The sequence below is a fragment of the Protopterus annectens genome, chromosome 11.part0 (assembly GCF_019279795.1).
Source record: "Protopterus annectens isolate FY-2018-M chromosome 11.part0, PAN1.0, whole genome shotgun sequence".
NCBI classification, from domain to species: domain Eukaryota; kingdom Metazoa; phylum Chordata; order Ceratodontiformes; family Protopteridae; genus Protopterus; species Protopterus annectens.
Window position 1 is genome coordinate 1231560390 of NC_056745.1, and position 20715 is coordinate 1231581104.

The 20715-nt window shown below is 33.9% G+C and overlaps 1 protein-coding gene across 4 annotated transcripts in view; it reads right to left on the reverse strand.

The window, feature by feature from the left end:
* Positions 1-20715, reverse strand: part of SHANK3 (SH3 and multiple ankyrin repeat domains 3) — a 7266504-nt gene that overhangs the window by 6573923 nt on the left and 671866 nt on the right. For all 4 annotated transcript variants that reach the window (XM_044088609.1, XM_044088608.1, XM_044088611.1 and 1 more), the window contains exon 2: positions 12057-12108. The gene's annotated coding sequence lies outside the window, so the exon portion shown is untranslated. The remainder of the gene's footprint in view (positions 1-12056; positions 12109-20715) is intronic.

The following is a 20715-nucleotide window of genomic DNA, read 5'->3' on the forward strand; positions in this document are numbered from 1 at the left end:
TTGAACCTAATAATGTGTTAGAATTGTACAACCATGCTTTAAAAGAGGGAAGTTATATTAGTACAATTAAAATTTCTACTAAAACTCATTTACTTCAAATGGGCAGCTAATTTAATATATTCCTATTAGAATGGTTTAATAGAAGAATCCTTTTATTGTAATGTCAGAGAAGTTAGTGAGGACACGTATAACCGTAACCTAATTTGGGAACAGCTTTCCTTGAATTCTACATACCTACCAAATTTCATTAATTTAATGTGCTTACTGATCAAATTATGCAGTCGAATATTTGGAATTCTCAGCAAGCCATTATTCTCATTATGTGTACTTAGAAAAAAATAATCATTGAAGATTTCCTCCATAAAAATATGGCAACGGATAATGATTTATAAAAATACTTTGAGAAATAAGTTCATCTCTTTTATTGGTAATCTAAGTAGAATATCTTGAATATGTAAATGTATTTTAGACCTCTTGTCCAAGTAAAATTAAGTTAAGATCTAGAAGTAAGCCATGATTTCAGTCAATAGACCACATTACTAAAGAGGTATAATATTGAGTAAGATATTTGTTAGATTAGGGTCTTCCATTTTAAAGTAGTTATTAGACATTAAACAGGCTAAAGGGTAAAATAAATTGTGTTCCATTACTTGTAAATCTTCCCTCTTCAGTTATGCATACAGAACATAGAATCCATAGCTTGAGCATAAGGCCTTTTTCTTGCACAAATACCTAGCAAAATAATATCATTGATTTTCAGTGTTCAGTACTTAAAGTATTAGCATCTTCTACCAGTTTAGATAGTGGTACTGATGTAATATTTAAAAGATCATCTCCTCATAAATGTCTGCATAATTAACAAAAAGTATCTGACGTCTACAGCAGGGCAAACTGTCCACAACTGCCATGACTGTATAAATGCTACCATATTTTATAGTTTAGCCATAAACACGTATTGCAATAATGATGAGGTCTATAGCACCACATCGAATGGTGATAAGTTTGAACGCCCTTTGTTCGACGTAAAGTCCAAAACCCTAAACAGCGAACTCACAGAACAGTGATTTTTTTCCCAGGGGAAAAAAAAAAGCTGCTCTGTGAAAAAAAGAGAAAACATAACTTTAAAACAAACTAAAGTGGGGGGCATTGCACACCACACCCCCCAATGTGGGGGGGTTGTGCCCCCCACACCCCCCTACTTAAATATACCAACTCTGAGATGGCACTACAGTGGAGGAAATAGCAAAGCCCCAAAGATGGCCCACTGATTTTTTTTCCTTGGGAAAAAATCGATGTTCTGTAACTTCACAGTTTAGGGCTTTCAGATTTTTTGGTTCGAACAAAGGGCATTCAAACTTATCATCATTCGATGTGGTGATACAGACCTTAATGATGCCATTCTATAAGGTGTACTGCTTTTACAATGCAAATTGTTTTGTAGCAAGTATGTTTTTCCTTGCTTTCACTTCAATACTTTTTGACATTTCTATGTCTAACATTCCACAAATGCATGCATGCTAATGAAGGTGTGATACAGAATTGTACAATACAACTTCTTAACTTCCCCAGACAATAAAACATATAAGCATGCCACTATGTAAGAATTTATACAATCTGAGTTTTACCCAGCCATGTTTTTGCATCTCTTTGCAGAAATCACCTTTAATAATTCTGTATTACAATTCTGCATGTTAACAATACCATTCCAAGATAGTACGTTCTCTGCGATAAAAATGGTAATGATGCTGATAAAATGGAATAATAACAAGATTTAATAAACCAACTAACTAAGATAAGTAAGGTGCTGTAGCACACTTTCTTCCCAGTGGTAAGATAAACCAAATACTTGGTTGAACACCATGTCTGCTATATTGCAAAAATGCTGAAAGCAACTGATCAGGTAAAACTGTGCGATGTCCCTCAAGGCTAATAATGAAGTGGCTACCATTCATGTTAACCTATATTCAGGCAGAGAATCTGTTAACATTTGCAGGGCATGCTTCATTTAAATATATACACAGCTAAGAAAATAATTTTAGAATTCCTCACCTTTAATGAAGCAAAACACTGTGCTGCATAGCAGTTAGCACTTTGGCCTTTTTTTCTGCTATAATGGGCATTTATTTATGTACTTTCTATATTGCTGTGTAACTGGGCTTTTAAAATTGTTTGTAAGCTCATATTTTACCAAATCCTAGATATGTTGGTAATAACTGTTCTGTGCAATCAAAATTTTTTAATATGAAAGAATATTTATGGGATGGGCTAACTTTTGGTTATCAACTCCATAGTTAAAGCTACTCAAAGAAGGGAGAAATATCCCAAAAGATGGGAATCATTGCTGGCACACAGAAATCCCACTAGCAATAATTTGTTGTGGGAAATGCTGATTAACTTATGTTCTTCTGTGTCTTTATCTTCTGACAACCGATTTCACCTCAATCACTTGTAGAGGGGCTCTTGAAAAATGAAGTTAGCATTGTTGAACCTAATAATGTGTTAGAATTGTACAACCATGCTTTAAAAGAGGGAAGTTATATTAGTACAATTAAAATTTCTACTAAAACTCATTTACTTCAAATGGGCAGCTAATTTAATATATTCCTATTAGAATGGTTTAATAGAAGAATCCTTTTATTGTAATGTCAGAGAAGTTAGTGAGGACACGTATAACCGTAACCTAATTTGGGAACAGCTTTCCTTGAATTCTACATACCTACCAAATTTCATTAATTTAATGTGCTTACTGATCAAATTATGCAGTCGAATATTTGGAATTCTCAGCAAGCCATTATTCTCATTATGTGTACTTAGAAAAAAATAATCATTGAAGATTTCCTCCATAAAAATATGGCAACGGGATAATGATTTATAAAAATACTTTGAGAAATAAGTTCATCTCTTTTATTGGTAATCTAAGTAGAATATCTTGAATATGTAAATGTATTTTAGACCTCTTGTCCAAGTAAAATTAAGTTAAGATCTAGAAGTAAGCCATGATTTCAGTCAATAGACCACATTACTAAAGAGGTATAATATTGAGTAAGATATTTGTTAGATTAGGGTCTTCCATTTTAAAGTAGTTATTAGACATTAAACAGGCTAAAGGGTAAAATAAATTGTGTTCCATTACTTGTAAATCTTCCCTCTTCAGTTATGCATACAGAACATAGAATCCATAGCTTGAGCATAAGGCCTTTTTCTTGCACAAATACCTAGCAAAATAATATCATTGATTTTCAGTGTTCAGTACTTAAAGTATTAGCATCTTCTACCAGTTTAGATAGTGGTACTGATGTAATATTTAAAAGATCATCTCCTCATAAATGTCTGCATAATTAACAAAAAAAGTATCTGACGTCTACAGCAGGGCAAACTGTCCACAACTGCCATGACTGTATAAATGCTACCATATTTTATAGTTTAGCCATAAACACGTATTGCAATAATGATGAGGTCTATAGCACCACATCGAATGGTGATAAGTTTGAACGCCCTTTGTTCGAACGTAAAAGTCCAAAACCCCTAAACAGCGAACTCACAGAACAGTGATTTTTTTCCCAGGGGAAAAAAAAAAAAGCTGCTCTGTGAAAAAAAGAGAAAACATAACTTTAAAACAAACTAAAGTGGGGGGCATTGCACACCACACCCCCCAATGTGGGGGGGGTTGTGCCCCCCACACCCCCCTACTTAAATATACCAACTCTGAGATGGCACTACAGTGGAGGAAATAGCAAAGCCCCAAAGATGGCCCACTGATTTTTTTTCCTTGGGAAAAAAATCGATGTTCTGTAACTTCACAGTTTAGGGCTTTCAGATTTTTTGGTTCGAACAAAGGGCATTCAAACTTATCATCATTCGATGTGGTGATACAGACCTTAATGATGCCATTCTATAAGGTGTACTGCTTTTACAATGCAAATTGTTTTGTAGCAAGTATGTTTTTCCTTGCTTTCACTTCAATACTTTTTGACATTTCTATGTCTAACATTCCACAAATGCATGCATGCTAATGAAGGTGTGATACAGAATTGTACAATACAACTTCTTAACTTCCCAGACAATAAAACATATAAGCATGCCACTATGTAAGAATTTATACAATCTGAGTTTTACCCAGCCATGTTTTTGCATCTCTTTGCAGAAATCACCTTTAATAATTCTGTATTACAATTCTGCATGTTAACAATACCATTCCAAGATAGTACGTTCTCTGCGATAAAAATGGTAATGATGCTGATAAAATGGAATAATAACAAGATTTAATAAACCAACTAACTAAGATAAGTAAGGTGCTGTAGCACACTTTCTTCCCAGTGGTAAGATAAACCAAATACTTGGTTGAACACCATGTCTGCTATATTGCAAAAATGCTGAAAGCAACTGATCAGGTAAAACTGTGCGATGTCCCTCAAGGCTAATAATGAAGTGGCTACCATTCATGTTAACCTATATTCAGGCAGAGAATCTGTTAACATTTGCAGGGCATGCTTCATTTAAATATATACACAGCTAAGAAAATAATTTTAGAATTCCTCACCTTTAATGAAGCAAAACACTGTGCTGCATAGCAGTTAGCACTTTGGCCTTTTTTTCTGCTATAATGGGCATTTATTTATGTACTTTCTATATTGCTGTGTAACTGGGCTTTTAAAATTGTTTGTAAGCTCATATTTTACCAAATCCTAGATATGTTGGTAATAACTGTTCTGTGCAATCAAAATTTTTTAATATGAAAGAATATTTATGGGATGGGCTAACTTTTGGTTATCAACTCCATAGTTAAAGCTACTCAAAGAAGGGAGAAATATCCCAAAAGATGGGAATCATTGCTGGCACACAGAAATCCCACTAGCAATAATTTGTTGTGGGAAATGCTGATTAACTTATGTTCTTCTGTGTCTTTATCTTCTGACAACCGATTTCACCTCAATCACTTGTAGAGGGCTCTTGAAAAATGAAGTTAGCATTGTTGAACCTAATAATGTGTTAGAATTGTACAACCATGCTTTAAAAGAGGGAAGTTATATTAGTACAATTAAAATTTCTACTAAAACTCATTTACTTCAAATGGGCAGCTAATTTAATATATTCCTATTAGAATGGTTTAATAGAAGAATCCTTTTATTGTAATGTCAGAGAAGTTAGTGAGGACACGTATAACCGTAACCTAATTTGGGAACAGCTTTCCTTGAATTCTACATACCTACCAAATTTCATTAATTTAATGTGCTTACTGATCAAATTATGCAGTCGAATATTTGGAATTCTCAGCAAGCCATTATTCTCATTATGTGTACTTAGAAAAAAATAATCATTGAAGATTTCCTCCATAAAAATATGGCAACGGGATAATGATTTATAAAAATACTTTGAGAAATAAGTTCATCTCTTTTATTGGTAATCTAAGTAGAATATCTTGAATATGTAAATGTATTTTAGACCTCTTGTCCAAGTAAAATTAAGTTAAGATCTAGAAGTAAGCCATGATTTCAGTCAATAGACCACATTACTAAAGAGGTATAATATTGAGTAAGATATTTGTTAGATTAGGGTCTTCCATTTTAAAGTAGTTATTAGACATTAAACAGGCTAAAGGGTAAAATAAATTGTGTTCCATTACTTGTAAATCTTCCCTCTTCAGTTATGCATACAGAACATAGAATCCATAGCTTGAGCATAAGGCCTTTTTCTTGCACAAATACCTAGCAAAATAATATCATTGATTTTCAGTGTTCAGTACTTAAAGTATTAGCATCTTCTACCAGTTTAGATAGTGGTACTGATGTAATATTTAAAAGATCATCTCCTCATAAATGTCTGCATAATTAACAAAAAAAGTATCTGACGTCTACAGCAGGGCAAACTGTCCATAACTGCCATGACTGTATAAATGCTACCATATTTTATAGTTTAGCCATAAACACGTATTGCAATAATGATGAGGTCTATAGCACCACATCGAATGGTGATAAGTTTGAACGCCCTTTGTTCGAACGTAAAAGTCCAAAACCCCTAAACAGCGAACTCAAAGAACAGTGATTTTTTTTCCCAGGGGAAAAAAAAAAAGCTGCTCTGTGAAAAAAAGAGAAAACATAACTTTAAAACAAACTAAAGTGGGGGCATTGCACACCACACCCCAATAATGGGGCTGTGCCCCACACCCCTACTTAAATATACCAACTCTGAGATGGCACTACAGTGGAGGAAATAGCAAAGCCCCAAAGATGGCCCACTGATTTTTTTCCTTGGGAAAAAATCGATGTTCTGTAACTTCACAGTTTAGGGCTTTCAGATTTTTTGGTTCGAACAAAGGGCATTCAAACTTATCATCATTCGATGTGGTGATACAGACCTTAATGATGCCATTCTATAAGGTGTACTGCTTTTACAATGCAAATTGTTTTGTAGCAAGTATGTTTTTCCTTGCTTTCACTTCAATACTTTTTGACATTTCTATGTCTAACATTCCACAAATGCATGCATGCTAATGAAGGTGTGATTCAGAATTGTACAATACAACTTCTTAACTTCCCCAGACAATAAAACATATAAGCATGCCACTATGTAAGAATTTATACAATCTGAGTTTTACCCAGCCATGTTTTTGCATCTCTTTGCAGAAATCACCTTTAATAATTCTGTATTACAATTCTGCATGTTAACAATACCATTCCAAGATAGTACGTTCTCTGCGATAAAAATGGTAATGATGCTGATAAAATGGAATAATAACAAGATTTAATAAACCAACTAACTAAGATAAGTAAGGTGCTGTAGCACACTTTCTTCCCAGTGGTAAGATAAACCAAATACTTGGTTGAACACCATGTCTGCTATATTGCAAAAATGCTGAAAGCAACTGATCAGGTAAAACTGTGCGATGTCCCTCAAGGCTAATAATGAAGTGGCTACCATTCATGTCAACCTATATTCAGGCAGAGAATCTGTTAACATTTGCAGGGCATGCTTCATTTAAATATATACACAGCTAAGAAAATAATTTTAGAATTCCTCACCTTTAATGAAGCAAAACACTGTGCTGCATAGCAGTTAGCACTTTGGCCTTTTTTTCTGCTATAATGGGCATTTATTTATGTACTTTCTATATTGCTGTGTAACTGGGCTTTTAAAATTGTTAGTAAGCTCATATTTTACCAAATCCTAGATATGTTGGTAATAACTGTTCTGTGCAATCAAAATTTTTTAATATGAAAGAATATTTATGGGATGGGCTAACTTTTGACATGAGTTTTGTTTAAAATCATATCATAGTTGCGGAAGTCAAGTATAATTACTAGCAAGACATAAATTTCATAGACTTGATGATTAACCGATAGTATGATACATTGATTAATAGAACTAATCCACTGATTTACTATTGAAATTATTTTAAAATATACATATAATAATTTTAGTCATTTTTAATTATTTTATATATATATATCTTTATAATATATGAACTTTTTGACAGTCTTGTATTTATTCATGAGTTATATAGTATATAATTTTTTACATTGATGCAGTTCTCATATTATAGTAGTCTTTTATTGGCGTTCATACATAGACACACTGGACTATTCCAGTGATACAAAGACATAATTTGATTAAAGCAATATGTTGCCCTAAATTTCAATTTAATTGATGAAATATGAATAAATGCATTTTTATAATTAATAAATCTATTATGTTATTGTAGTCAACCTGAGCTTTAGTATATCAGGCATAATTGATTACTGAATTTTGGCCCAATTATTGGTTAATTTCTTGGTCATATATTATTATATATTATTTACACATGCTTAGAATATAGTTTATAATAACTCAGTTACGCTTCTTAGCGACAGTAGCAAGCATGGTATTTAGTGCTGGAAGTACTTTAAATTGCTGTTGCAGATTGAACGCAGTGTAGATCTGTATACATTTATGTAAACAGGCTGAGAATTTTATATATATTTAATGGTTCGTATGTGTTATGAGACAATAGGAATGCTATAAACAGGTTCTGTTTACTGACGTTTAAACAACTGAAACATCGTACACTCTAGCATTAAGAAGATAGTCTTGATGGATGCATTAGGACATTGTTTGAAGCTCATGCATTACGAGACAGCTTGCAACAAAAAATTTTTACACTATTTTCATAGCGGGAGCAACAAGCATGACACATTGCTTCTTAAACGTCTGCAAATGCTATTGTTGGGATAATACAGCGATATTTATAAATTTTTAACAAGCATTGAGAATGTTAGTTTTGTGAAATTGATAGGTCAAAATTGTACTTTAAAGTTAGTTTTTTATGATTGTCTTAATGTACTTGATACATGATACACTCTTATAGAAAAGAAGATGAACTCACCTAAAGCACTGGGACACATTAAAATTTAATTGGATGGAACATCCTTAATTAAGGAATAGTTTGTTAATTGATATATTTTAATGACTACAGCATACTATATAAAGAGAAGATCTAACACATTTTAAACAATTCTGATGAAGCGTGCATTTTGCACGCGAAAGCGCTCATCTCATTTTTTATTTTTTATTTTTTGTTTGTTGTTGGAATAAAGCAGTATTTTTTTCTACAATTGGACTTCTCGTGGGGTATCCTACAGTTTTACCTTTTGCAACGTTTGGGCTTGTCCTTTTGCTGGGAGGATACTTTAGGAGTGCTAGCGGTATTGTTTTACATACTTTGTTCTGTGCAATCCCTAGACGCACAGTATTTATGCATATATCTATATATCTATAAATATATCTATATATATATATATATATATATATATATATATATATATATATATATATATATAAAAATATATGCATGTGTGTATATGTGTGTATATATATATATATATAAAAATATATGTATGTGTGTATATGTGTGTATATATATATATATATATATATATATATATATATATATATATATATATATATATATATACAAATATATATGTGTGTGTATATGTGGCTCCCCTTCATATAGTCCACTTACCATTTCATCAACTTTTATATCATCGAGACAACAATTTGAATGTTTAAAAACAGGAACACCAGGAACATTGTATTTTCTTTCCAGGTAACTAACTACTTGGCCACATTGGTGAACTTTGCCCTTTTATCCACAGTTGCGCAATGTCAAAGTTGGTATATTTAGGTAGAGGGAGCATGGAGGATGCAGCTCTTACATGGGGGGGGTTGAAGCTCCCCACTTTGGTAGATTTCATTTTGTTACATTTCTGTTTAATTTGTTGGTGGCCAAGTGGTTACTTACCCAAAGAGAAAATACAATGTAACAGGTATTCATGTTTTTAAACTTTTGACCTTGTCGTCTTGATGATATGAAAGTCACCAAAATGGTAAGTCAAGTATATGAAGCAGACATATATATATATAACTATATCTATCTACATATATATATATATATATATATATATATATATATATATATATATATATATATGATAGATATAGATATAGATATATATACACACACACACATATATACACACATATGTATGCAGTAAGGCATGAGAAGTTGTACAATTGTACAGGTATTACCACAGTTCCATGGGTACAGTGAAACATAAACCCAATGGGTGAGTGTCTTAAAATCACCAGATTTATGGTAGTATCAGTACTATACACAACACTAAATGACTTATCATAATTATGAAATGGAAACCTGTAGTTAGTTTATTTGCAATTTGTATTTCACTTCAGATCGTTTATATATGATAGTAATATGTGTATTTCAATGTAAATCAGCTCCACTTCCCATTTTTACTAACTCATTGTTGTACAGGGTTTTAACTATGCAGAATTTTTACATGAAAATTTCAGGGCAGTTACTTTATATCACTCCATAAATGCAAACTACAGCTAAATAATTTCTGTAAAGTGATAAAATGAGCTTGTGTAGTCTTGTGAGACCTCTAGCGCCTTGACAAAAAATGTTTTATAAGGGATATGAATGCTTTACTACAAGGATTCCAACTCATTTTGTTGTTTTAACTTAACTATTTTAAGGACCCTGCTCTCAAACCCATGTGTCATAATGTCTCATGAGTTGATTTTGTAAATCTCATTGAGCGTCTGAGTTATACCTATTCAGTCCTATAGCTCAGGTCATAGTGTGGCTCTTTTGATGGTATTTTGAATTTTTAAATTCAAATATAAAATATTGCCAGAATTATACCCAGTTTTTGAAAATAATGTAAAAAATTGTGGTCTATTTTAATTGATTGGTGTGCAAGGTTATAATTTTTAACTATGTAGAATATTGGTATTGGTATGAATTTTTCAGAATAGTCATTTTAATGATTCTTCTTTGTAACTGTTTCATTAGATTTGTAAATACTTTGCAGTCTTATTTGCAAACCATGTCCTGGATCTGAATTATACAGATTTATTGTCTTAGTTCATAAGACTGGTATAATCACATAGCTGGTGGTCAACAGATGATATACTGAAATGCTGATCTCAGAATATCAAGCTTAGATAAAGTTAAGAGCAGATTCATCTTTTCACATTTCATTGGCATCTGATAGATCTTGGCTGTTTATAGTTTTCATGGTAATGTATATATATTTTTTATTTCTGATACTATGCATGCCCTTGCTCTCTCTTTTCAATGATCTTTACATCACTACCTTATGCATTCTTAGGCCTAGGGCCATCTTATGCCATATTGGCTCTTCATAAAGTACATTCTGATAGTAACCACAGAACTGTAGCTACCTCATCTGGTGCCCTGTGCAGATCCCCAGACTGCCACTCCTCAACTCAGAATAAAACAGAAATGTCTTCTCAAAGTTGAAAACAAATAAAAAACTCTTCTCTTCTCACGTAACTGTAGCATTTTGTTTGCCAAAAGTCTTAACATCAGACTTGCTACAGTTACTACACACACATACACACTCTCAGTATCAGAATTCATGACAATATGCTGCTACTGCACTCTTATATCAGTACCCACTGATTGTGACGCCTGACAGCTTCTGCCTGGGGAAGCAGCCCCCTTTGTCTCACTGTAGTTATGGCTCTAAACTGACAATCTCAAATATGACTACCCTGTCTTTCTCAACAATAGTCAGAATAAGCCTACATTCTCACTTTATTATCCATACTTTGGATCTTGAGCATGTTTCATGAGAAAAAAAAATCTCACTAAGTATTTTATTTGTGCTATCATATGACATACAATATTCCATTTCTTTCTCTCATTTTGTTTGCAGTACTATGCCATTTTCCATAACAGTTAAACTATTTTAATTGGACCTTTCTGCATCCATACTCTTGTTTTCTGTCACCTTATAAATTAATCTTGCAAAACAAATTTGCAAAGCTGAAGCAGAGGTTGTGTGCCATGTTATCACTGTTTTTGTGCTGTTCCTACCTTAATTTAAACTAGTACCATTTCTGTTGCCTTTTCTACTGCAGCAAGGTTTGGGCCTGGCACTTTCAGATGACATAATTTCTTATGGATACCTACAACCATCAGCTTACTGCATGCATGTACACGTGTTCATGTGTGCGTGTGTGCGTGTGTGCGTGTGTGCGTGTGTGCGTGTGTGCGTGTGTGTGTGTGTGTGTGTGTGTGTGTGTGTGTGTGCTTATGCATGCATGCATGCATCTGTGTTTGTCTGCATGTATATGATTCTGATTCTATGGTGATGTATGTGTGCTGAATAAGCTCTTTCTGATTAACTTAGAGTACTTTTGTTGCCAACTTCAGATTTATCGCAGTATATCTGTCTCACATATATCTACATCATGAAATATATCAGCATTACTATGGTGCAGACAACTTCTAATTAGCACCCCACATTTTGTACCAAAACTCCCCTCCAAATGTATGGAGCAGAAATTAACCAAATTTATTACTTTTGGCTGGTTTAGCCAAATGTTTCAACTGCATACTATGCTAGTGTGCTCAGTTACAGTGTCTGCATTGCAATCAAATATTAAAGACAGTTCTGAACTCTTGCAATAATGTTGGATGGTTATATTTTATATACACTTACAGAATAAAAGATAAAACATTTCTGTACCTCAAATAATCTTGAGCCAATTACTTGTGTCCTTTCTTCTGTTTTGTTGAACCTAGGAAAAATATATAAAATATTATCTTAACTTTGTATAAAATATATTAGAAATAATTAGACTTTTTTTCAAAAAAACCCACTCCCCTTGAAAATGCACATGAAAGTCTCTGGTATTAGGAACAAAATGGAAGCAGTAATACTAGGGGATCTTCATGGATTAACTGCCTTGGGGACATAAGTCAAAATCAAAAAGTTATGCTGATAAAAGGATGCTTCCCTCCCAAAAATGCTGCTTCTCTTCATAAACAGCAACAGTGCAGAAAACCAATCCAAAGCTCATTGTCAGAGCCGCATTTTGTTGTTTCAGGCTGTATAGAAACTACCATAGCAAAAACATCAAAACTTCTATTCAGCCCAAGGTCTCCCTCTCTCTCTTTTGTTTTTGCCAAGAAGTAGTCAGGTTTTCATCTCTGTACTAAGGGGAGCTTAGGGGAACCTCTGTAAGGATTGGTTCTGCCCCAAATAATTTCTGGGACTGGATATGGATGTCATCTACCACAAGCAAACAAAAATATTTCTTAATTGATAACAGCTATCCTTATATCACCCAAAGAAATCAATACTAAAATTGTAAAATAGAAACCAATGAAATCAATCCAGGATCCATTTATTCCAGAAGTTAAAAGCAATCAGTTAAAAGTGAAGGACTGTTATAGGTTTGTACAAAACTGATAAGCCTTGGAGGGAGGGAGTGAAGGAGCCTGTAATATGGTATGAGTGGGGAAAAAATATGTTTTTTGTCTGAAGGAAAATGAGGCTAATAATTTAGTTGGACTAAAGGTGTTTGCAGCTCCTTTATTTATGGGAAATGTACTCAAACAGGGCTACAAGGTTGACAAAAGAAAGATGTTACCACAAATAAGGTGGCAGTCAAACAGCCTCAAGAAAATAATTGATCTGACACATATTGTGATTAATGTGAAAACACTATGTGTTTTATTGATCTTCGTTATGGATTCAGAGGGAGCATTCGGTATGGACAGTTTCCAGCGTGGCTCTGAACTTGGAGAGCTACGCAAGCTTATTGGTCAGCTGACACAGTTGGTGGGACTTCTGACACCCATGGGCCAATCCATGGCCACGCTGCTATCGTCGCTACCACTTCCAGGGAACCAGGAAGCGGAAGGGCGAACGCTTCACAATGAGAGAGTGGCGTTTACACAAGAAAACGATAAACGAGCAAGGGAAACAAATAACCGAGTGGTTGATACAAGTACTGACGGTTTCCCTAGGCTATTTTTAACCAACAACAATGAAGGAAATTCCCCTAAAGAAGCGAGGAGTATTACTAACACAAAAGCTAACCAGAAAACAACCGAAATTAATGGAAATGTGACAGGTGCCAAAAAACAACTTTCTGACATTCTTAATGTAAAGTTTGACTTTAAAATTAAAGCTTCTGTGTCTGGCAACAATGGGACATACAGTAATATGTTGGAGGACTTGGACTTTTTTCTTTATAAGTTCAAAATGATGGACATGGACAACTCATATTTGAAACATTGCCTGTCTTTATAGTGCCTAAAGGACTGAGAGTTTGTAAATATCCTAACAAAGTTGTAGAAGGCAGTGACTTTCATTGTGATTTGATAACAGCATTATATAAATGTGGAATGGAAATAACGAGAGCAATTATAAAGAATAATGAGAACGAAATGGGGAAACTGTATTCTAAAATCGAACACATTAATAAGGGTAGTATTAGTGACTTGTTTTTTACAACAAAAGAAAAAGCCAAATATTTTGAAATACTAAGGAACATAGAGCTTAGATGCACTGAAGTGCAAAATAGAAAATTCAGCAAGATAGAAAGGGACCTCAGTGAATACAAAACAAAAACCCACTACCCAAAACCCAAATATAGGGTGAGAAGAAATAGTGGTGGTTACACTAGTGAAAGTGGGGAAAATAAAGGTAATGGCGATGTTTTCTTTTCAGACGAGAATCTTGATACTACAGAATTTCCTCCTTTAAGAAGGTCTGAAAGGCTTAGGTCAAAAAAATCAGCTGAATACAATTCAAAAAACTACAACGGCAACCAATGGAGACCTCAAACGAGGAATCCAGTAAGATGGAACTAGTGGTAGTATAACCAATTCAGGTTTTAAATGGACATATAAGGATTTTAGTATCTTTAATTATTCTAGTTATCCCATTAACGCCACTACTTTTGATTTATTTTCTAAAGGGTTTGGTTTTATTCCTGCACAGAAAACAAATATTTTTAATTTATTGGTGGACCTTAAACTATTTTTAAGGAAAAAGAATTTACAACTAATGTTTAATGGTATAACATCTGAAAGAAATGAAAACTGTTTGAGATGGAAGAGTACTTTTAACCCTCCACTACATCCACAGTTAAAAAACTTTGAAAGAACATTGGAGAACACATTAAGAACTACCTTAAAATAAAAACATGTGAAGCAAAATCTGACATTACCAGAAAAAACTATGCTAGGGGAAATTTGTAATGACAAAAATCTTAGGTTTATGAAACCTGATAAAGGTGGGGGAGTGGAGTTTATGGAACATATAATATATGAGGGTAAAATTATGGAAATTTTAAATAATTCAGAGAAATATATTAGAACTTCCATTAATGAGATTAATATAGCTTATAAGAAGATTTACATTCTTCTCAATTATTTACTAATGGAGGGGTTAATTGATTTAGAAACTTTTAGATATTTAAATGTAGAAAGACCTAAAGTACCTTCTATTTTCGGAATTCCGAAAATACATAAGGATGTTAATGACCCTCCCTTGAGAGCAATAGTATCAGCTGAGGGTTCTATAACTGCACCCCTTGCAAAATATGTGGATTTAAAAGTGAAGAGTCTTATTGTTAACAATAAAAACATTTGAAAGGATTCATGGGACCTATTAAGGAAACTAGATCATTCATTATGTTCTGAAGAACTATCTTTTGGTACGCTTGATGTTATAGAACTGTTTACCAGTATTCCTCATGACATTGGTCTAGAATGGTTTGAAGAAATGTTGGTTGAAAACCAAACACTAACACACAATGAATTTAGAACTGTACTGGTACTTATTGGAAATGGTGTTGAAGAACAACTTTATATTTTTTGAAGGGGAATACTTCAAACAAGTGAGAGGTGTGGCTATGGGAGCACATTGTGCTCCCACTTACGCCAACATTATTATGGCTTATTGGGAAAATATTTTTTTACTAAATTCCAAGTACAAAGGGTCCTGGGTTTTCTATGGTAGATTCCTAGATGAACTGTGTCTATTGTGGAAAGAGGATCAAATATCTTTTGAGAACCTGGTTGACTATCTCAACAACATGACCACTTTTTTATGTTTTACATCTAAATTTGAACATCATGCATTAAATTACTTAGACGTATCCATCACAAAAGATGGAAATCAATTTGTTTCAAAAGTTTATAGAAAAGAGACATTTTTGAACTCTTATCTGCATTACAACAGTCCTCACCCCTATTCTCAAAAAAGAGGGGTGATTAAGGTTCAGTTAGTCCGTGTAAGCAGGATGACTTCTGACAATGAGGGGTTCAAAAAGGAATGTGAATGGTTGAAAGAACTGTTCTTAAATAGGGGTTACCCTGGTAATTTATTTGATGAAATACTGATAGAGGTACTAGAAGGTAGGAATACCAGGTTTGCCCCAATTATAGGCACAGCTGAAAAAGAAGTTATAATGGGTATCAAAGAGAACCCATTAGACACGTATGGTACAGGTATTATAACCACTTATGACGGCCAGTCTGGCCTGATAAGGAAAATTATAAAGAGTGGGGAAATTTCGCCAAACTATCAAATCTCAACTTCATATTTGATGACAGTCTTAAATACATTTACCGTAAAGGAAACACTATAAAAAATCTAATAGGGAGGGGTTCAAAGAATGTTGGTATGAATAAGGGGATACAAAATAAAAGAGGACTGTTTAAATGTGGAGCATGTAACTTTTGTACCCATTTAATAATTGGTGACTGTTATTACCTAAAAGCTAGAAAAAGGAAACTCCATTTGAATGCATACATTAATTGTAATACAAAAGGAATAATATATTTATCGGTATGCAAAGAATGTGATTCCTTTTCTATTGGCAAAAGTGAAAGGAAGTTAAAACAAAGAATTTACGAACATCTTTATGACATCAGGACTAAGAAGGATAGTAATGCATTATACAAACACACCAAAACATGTAAAGAAGCTAAATTGCAGTTTTTTGTATTAGAGGTAGTGGAATTTGACCCTAGGGGAGGAATGTGGGAAACCCGGGTGGAATATAGAGAATTATTTTGGCAAATTGTACTAGAGTCCATTAGGTTCCCAGGTTTGAACGATATGATTTTCCTGGGTCCAGTACTCAAATTGAGATCTGCTAAACTTTGAAAAAAATGTTTTTACTATTCATTTTCTTTTAAAATTATTATGAGAAGTTTTTATTTTCTATCACATTGTAACATGCATTTTGAGTATGTTTTGGTACAATGGATTTGTTTTTTGAGAAAATATGTCCATACAAGTCACTAGAGGGAGTAATTGTGTTCAATTTTACAAATTTCATATTTTTAAATATATATTTTGTATTAAATACTTGTGTTTGTAGTAATTTTAATATTATATTCTGATTACATATTAAATAGAGTGACATAATTTTTTATTCATATTTAAATTTTTATCGAAACACACTAGGATATTTATGTAATTGAATTGTTTATTTCATTGGAGAGGAATTAATTGGTAGCCCTATAAATAAGGGGATGAATGAAAGCTAACAGCTATCTGACTAAGTTGATGACGAAAATGACAATACAGAGAACATTAATATATTCTTTTGTTTGGTACTGTGACTAGTGCGTTTATTTTATTTGTACTGGTTTCTGTTCATTATTAAATATTGCTGCCTGTGGATTCGAGGCGTTGAATTTTCGGTTTACTAGTATTGTTTCCAATGCCATCCGCTTGTTTATTTTTTTTAAGGTATAAGTAATGACAACTGAAAGTGGCAAACACCATGGAATTGGATTCTATAGGAGATGGGAAGGAATGGAAATCCAGTTCATTCTTGTGACTTCCTGCACAAGTCATAGGTCTCCCTAGGAGTCTGGAAAGTGAGTCAGCATTTCAGTTTTAGAAATCATTACCACTTTAGCAATGCAGTCACCAGACGACTCAGGATTCTTTCTTGATACATGATGGTCCCATTTTTACCTATCCAACAGAACGTTCTGAGTTACAGGACCTAACTGTTGTTCTGAACCTGGAACCATTTCCCAAAGGAGTTCCACAGGGCAATCTACTTGGACCACTCATATTTTTTTATATTTATAAATAACTTGCCAGAGGATCTTTCTCATACAAACTGCATACTTAATGCAAATGACAGATAAATCACTAGAGCCTACATGTTACAAAATGATCCTTAAAAACAGTTGCAGCTGGACTTTGAGTCAGTTTAAAATCAGCTTTTCACCAATAAACTGGGGGTAAATTAATTTATTAATTTATTTGTTTATTTATTTTTATTTTGTTTACTGGGATAGCCTGAATGGGTTAAAGAACCCATTTTCAGTGGAGGCCTGGGAAGAAAAGCTCCACATATAGAAATACATAACAGTACAGAGAAATTACAGTTGTTACCTACATAAAATTCAATATAAAATAATATAAACAATAGTAACAAGCACAAACAAAGTATTAGATTTTAACAATAAACCTACAGGATAGATAAGGTAATTAGAAACGATATACTGATAAATTTATAGTACATATTACAGAGACGTTTTTGTTTACTTGAGACGTTTTTTAGCTGTACTAGCCAGGAGTAGTACATGTACAAAGCCAAGAATTAGCAAGGAAGTTTCTAAGCAGTCTTTTGAATTATTTGTAATTAGTAGCTGTTCTAATGCTCAATGGAATGAGTTCTAATTTCTTGCTACATGGTGGGAGTATAGGGAGTCAGCAGCAGTGTTTTTTGATTTGGTTACCTGTAGCAAGCATGAATTATATGATCAAAGGGAATAGCTGATTGAATAGGATTGGAGAATGTTTTGTAATGCAGGTGTTTTCTCAGTCTGATAAATTATTTTGTGAGCCATGGTTAGCCGATTGTACAAAATAAGCTGGGGGAGTTTCTAGTCAGGACAATTTTTTTTTAATATGTCACAGTAATGTATATGATTTGTGGAGTTAGAAGCAAACTTGGCTATTTTATTGTAACATTGCTCTAGTTTCTTCAGATCTATTTTTGATATAATAAGGATTGGAGAAGAATATAGGAGTATTGATAAAATATGGGTTTTGGCAATAGCTATCCTTGATGTGTTGATTAGAAATATTTTGTCTCTGTATAAAGTACCCATTTTTTGTGAACTTTCTTAATAGTCTGTGAGATATGAAGGTAAATCTTAGGTTGTTATTAAGAGTGATGCCTAGCAGTTTGGTTTGTGTGTCAGGAGTGATTATAGTCGTATTACTGGCAGTGATGAAAAGGTAGTAGTAGGGGAGGCTCTGGATGGTTGGAAGACCATAAGTTTGTTTTTTTGGTGGGTGTTGAGTATGGGCTGTGATTCTCACAACCAAGATTCTATTTCAGAGAAGGACTTTTCTGTGATTTGCTGGAGTTGAAGTGTCGAAGCATGGCATATAAGGGTAGAGTCATGGGCATACTGGACGATAGTAGACAGTGGACTGGCAGTGTTAAGATCATTAGTAAAGTACTGAATAGAAGTGGGCCAAGAACTGAACTGTGTGGTACTCCAAGTATGACTGGGAGAAAAGTGAAGAGGCTATTTTGCTTGTTGACATTCTTTTAGGTAACTTTGGAACCACATGACAACAGAAGGATGTAGGTTCAGGTTAGAGAGAACATTTAAGAGTTTGTGGTGTGAGACCATATCATAGGTCTTGAACATGTCTAGGAAGACCACTGAAACAAATTTATCCTCATTACAGAGTTTACTGATGATGTTGCAAAAACAAAGGAGGGCAGTACTGGTGCTATGGCGGGGTCTGAAACTGTGTTGGAAGTTTGCAAGGTTATTGGAGATGAGGTGGTGAAGGAATTGAGCATAAATACATATTTCAAGAATCTTAGATAGAGGGGGTAAAATGGCAATAGGTCTGTAGTTAGTGAGCTCTACTGAGCTGCCACCCTTGTGTATGGGGATAATATGAGCGATTTTCCAAAGTTCCAGGATGTATTGTTCTGTGATAGATCTGTTGATTAAACCTGATACAGGATAGGATATGGCTTGTGTTGCTAGTTCTGAGTATTCTATAGGTAAGTAGTCTGCTGCAGTGGTGGTGGGTTTGAGTTTCTTTAGTAGTTTTTCTATAGTTTTTGTGGGTGTAGACTGAAAGGAAAATAACGTACTGTTTAGATTAGGGATACTGAGATAAGTAGGTGAGTTAGGGCTCTTGTTATTTAGAGACAGCATACTTTCTGTAAAGAACTTGTTAAATTCTTCTACAATGGTACCAGAGGGATTTGGAATACTGGGATAAGCATTTGGTGTTTAGCCTGGGTAAAGAATGGATTTAATTGCCCTCCAGAATTTTTGTGGTTTATATTATATTGGTACTTTATCTGTAAGCTATTGTAGTAGTTTTTGTCTAGGTTTATATGATGTTTGGTTTTATTTCTAAGTTGTTGGAATGCAAGTCAATGATTAGGGGTTTTACAGAAATACTATGAGTGCCACATCTTATCTCTTTCCTTTAGGAGGTTCCTTGTGTCATTGGAGACCCATCATGTATAATTAGATTTACAGCAAATTGTTCTTGGGGGGTGCTAGCCTGCTAAGATTGTTGAGAAAGGTATTACTGAAATATCCTACTGCTGTATCAAGGGGTATGTATTCCAGGATGGTCCAATTATACTTTTTTAGGGTCAATATAAAGTCTTGTGAGTTAAAGTTTTTCTTACTACACATTTAGCGAAGCATGTTGTGTGTGATGAGAGTAGAATGTTGCCTTAGTAGGTAGGTAGGCATATGGTCACTAAGACTGTCAGGCAAACAGCCACAATGTTGGTAGAGGTCAGGTTTACTGGTTAATATCCAAACTAATGTAGTGTGTTTTTTTATCTGTCTTGGTGGGTCCTTGGATAAGTTGGGTGAAACTAAATAGGTTAAGGAAATTTTAGGTGTGGATGAATTACAAGAGGACAGTCAACATTAAAGTCACTCATAATGATAGTTTCATGACCCATGGTGTTCGATATGGTTTGAAGAATATGATTAATAATGGGAACATTATTGCCAAGTGGGATGTAGATGACTATAACGGTAATGAATTTATTTTGGTTAAGTAGGGGCTTGGTTGATAAGATATCAATACTGCTTAGTTTGGGTATGTTCAGATTCACTGGTACTAGTGAGAGGTTACTCATACATCATAGCTACACCTCCACCTTTTCTTTCTTTTCCTGTCAACTCTAAACAGGCGTATCTGGTTGGGGTTATTTCACTGTCAGAAATATGTGGCTTAAGCCAAGTCTCAGTGAAGGCAGCTATGTCAGGAGGGTAGTGGGGTAATGTGGCATGTAGTTCTTGGACTTTGTTTACTATGCTTCTAAGGTTTAGATTGAGGAATAATATGTTTGGGC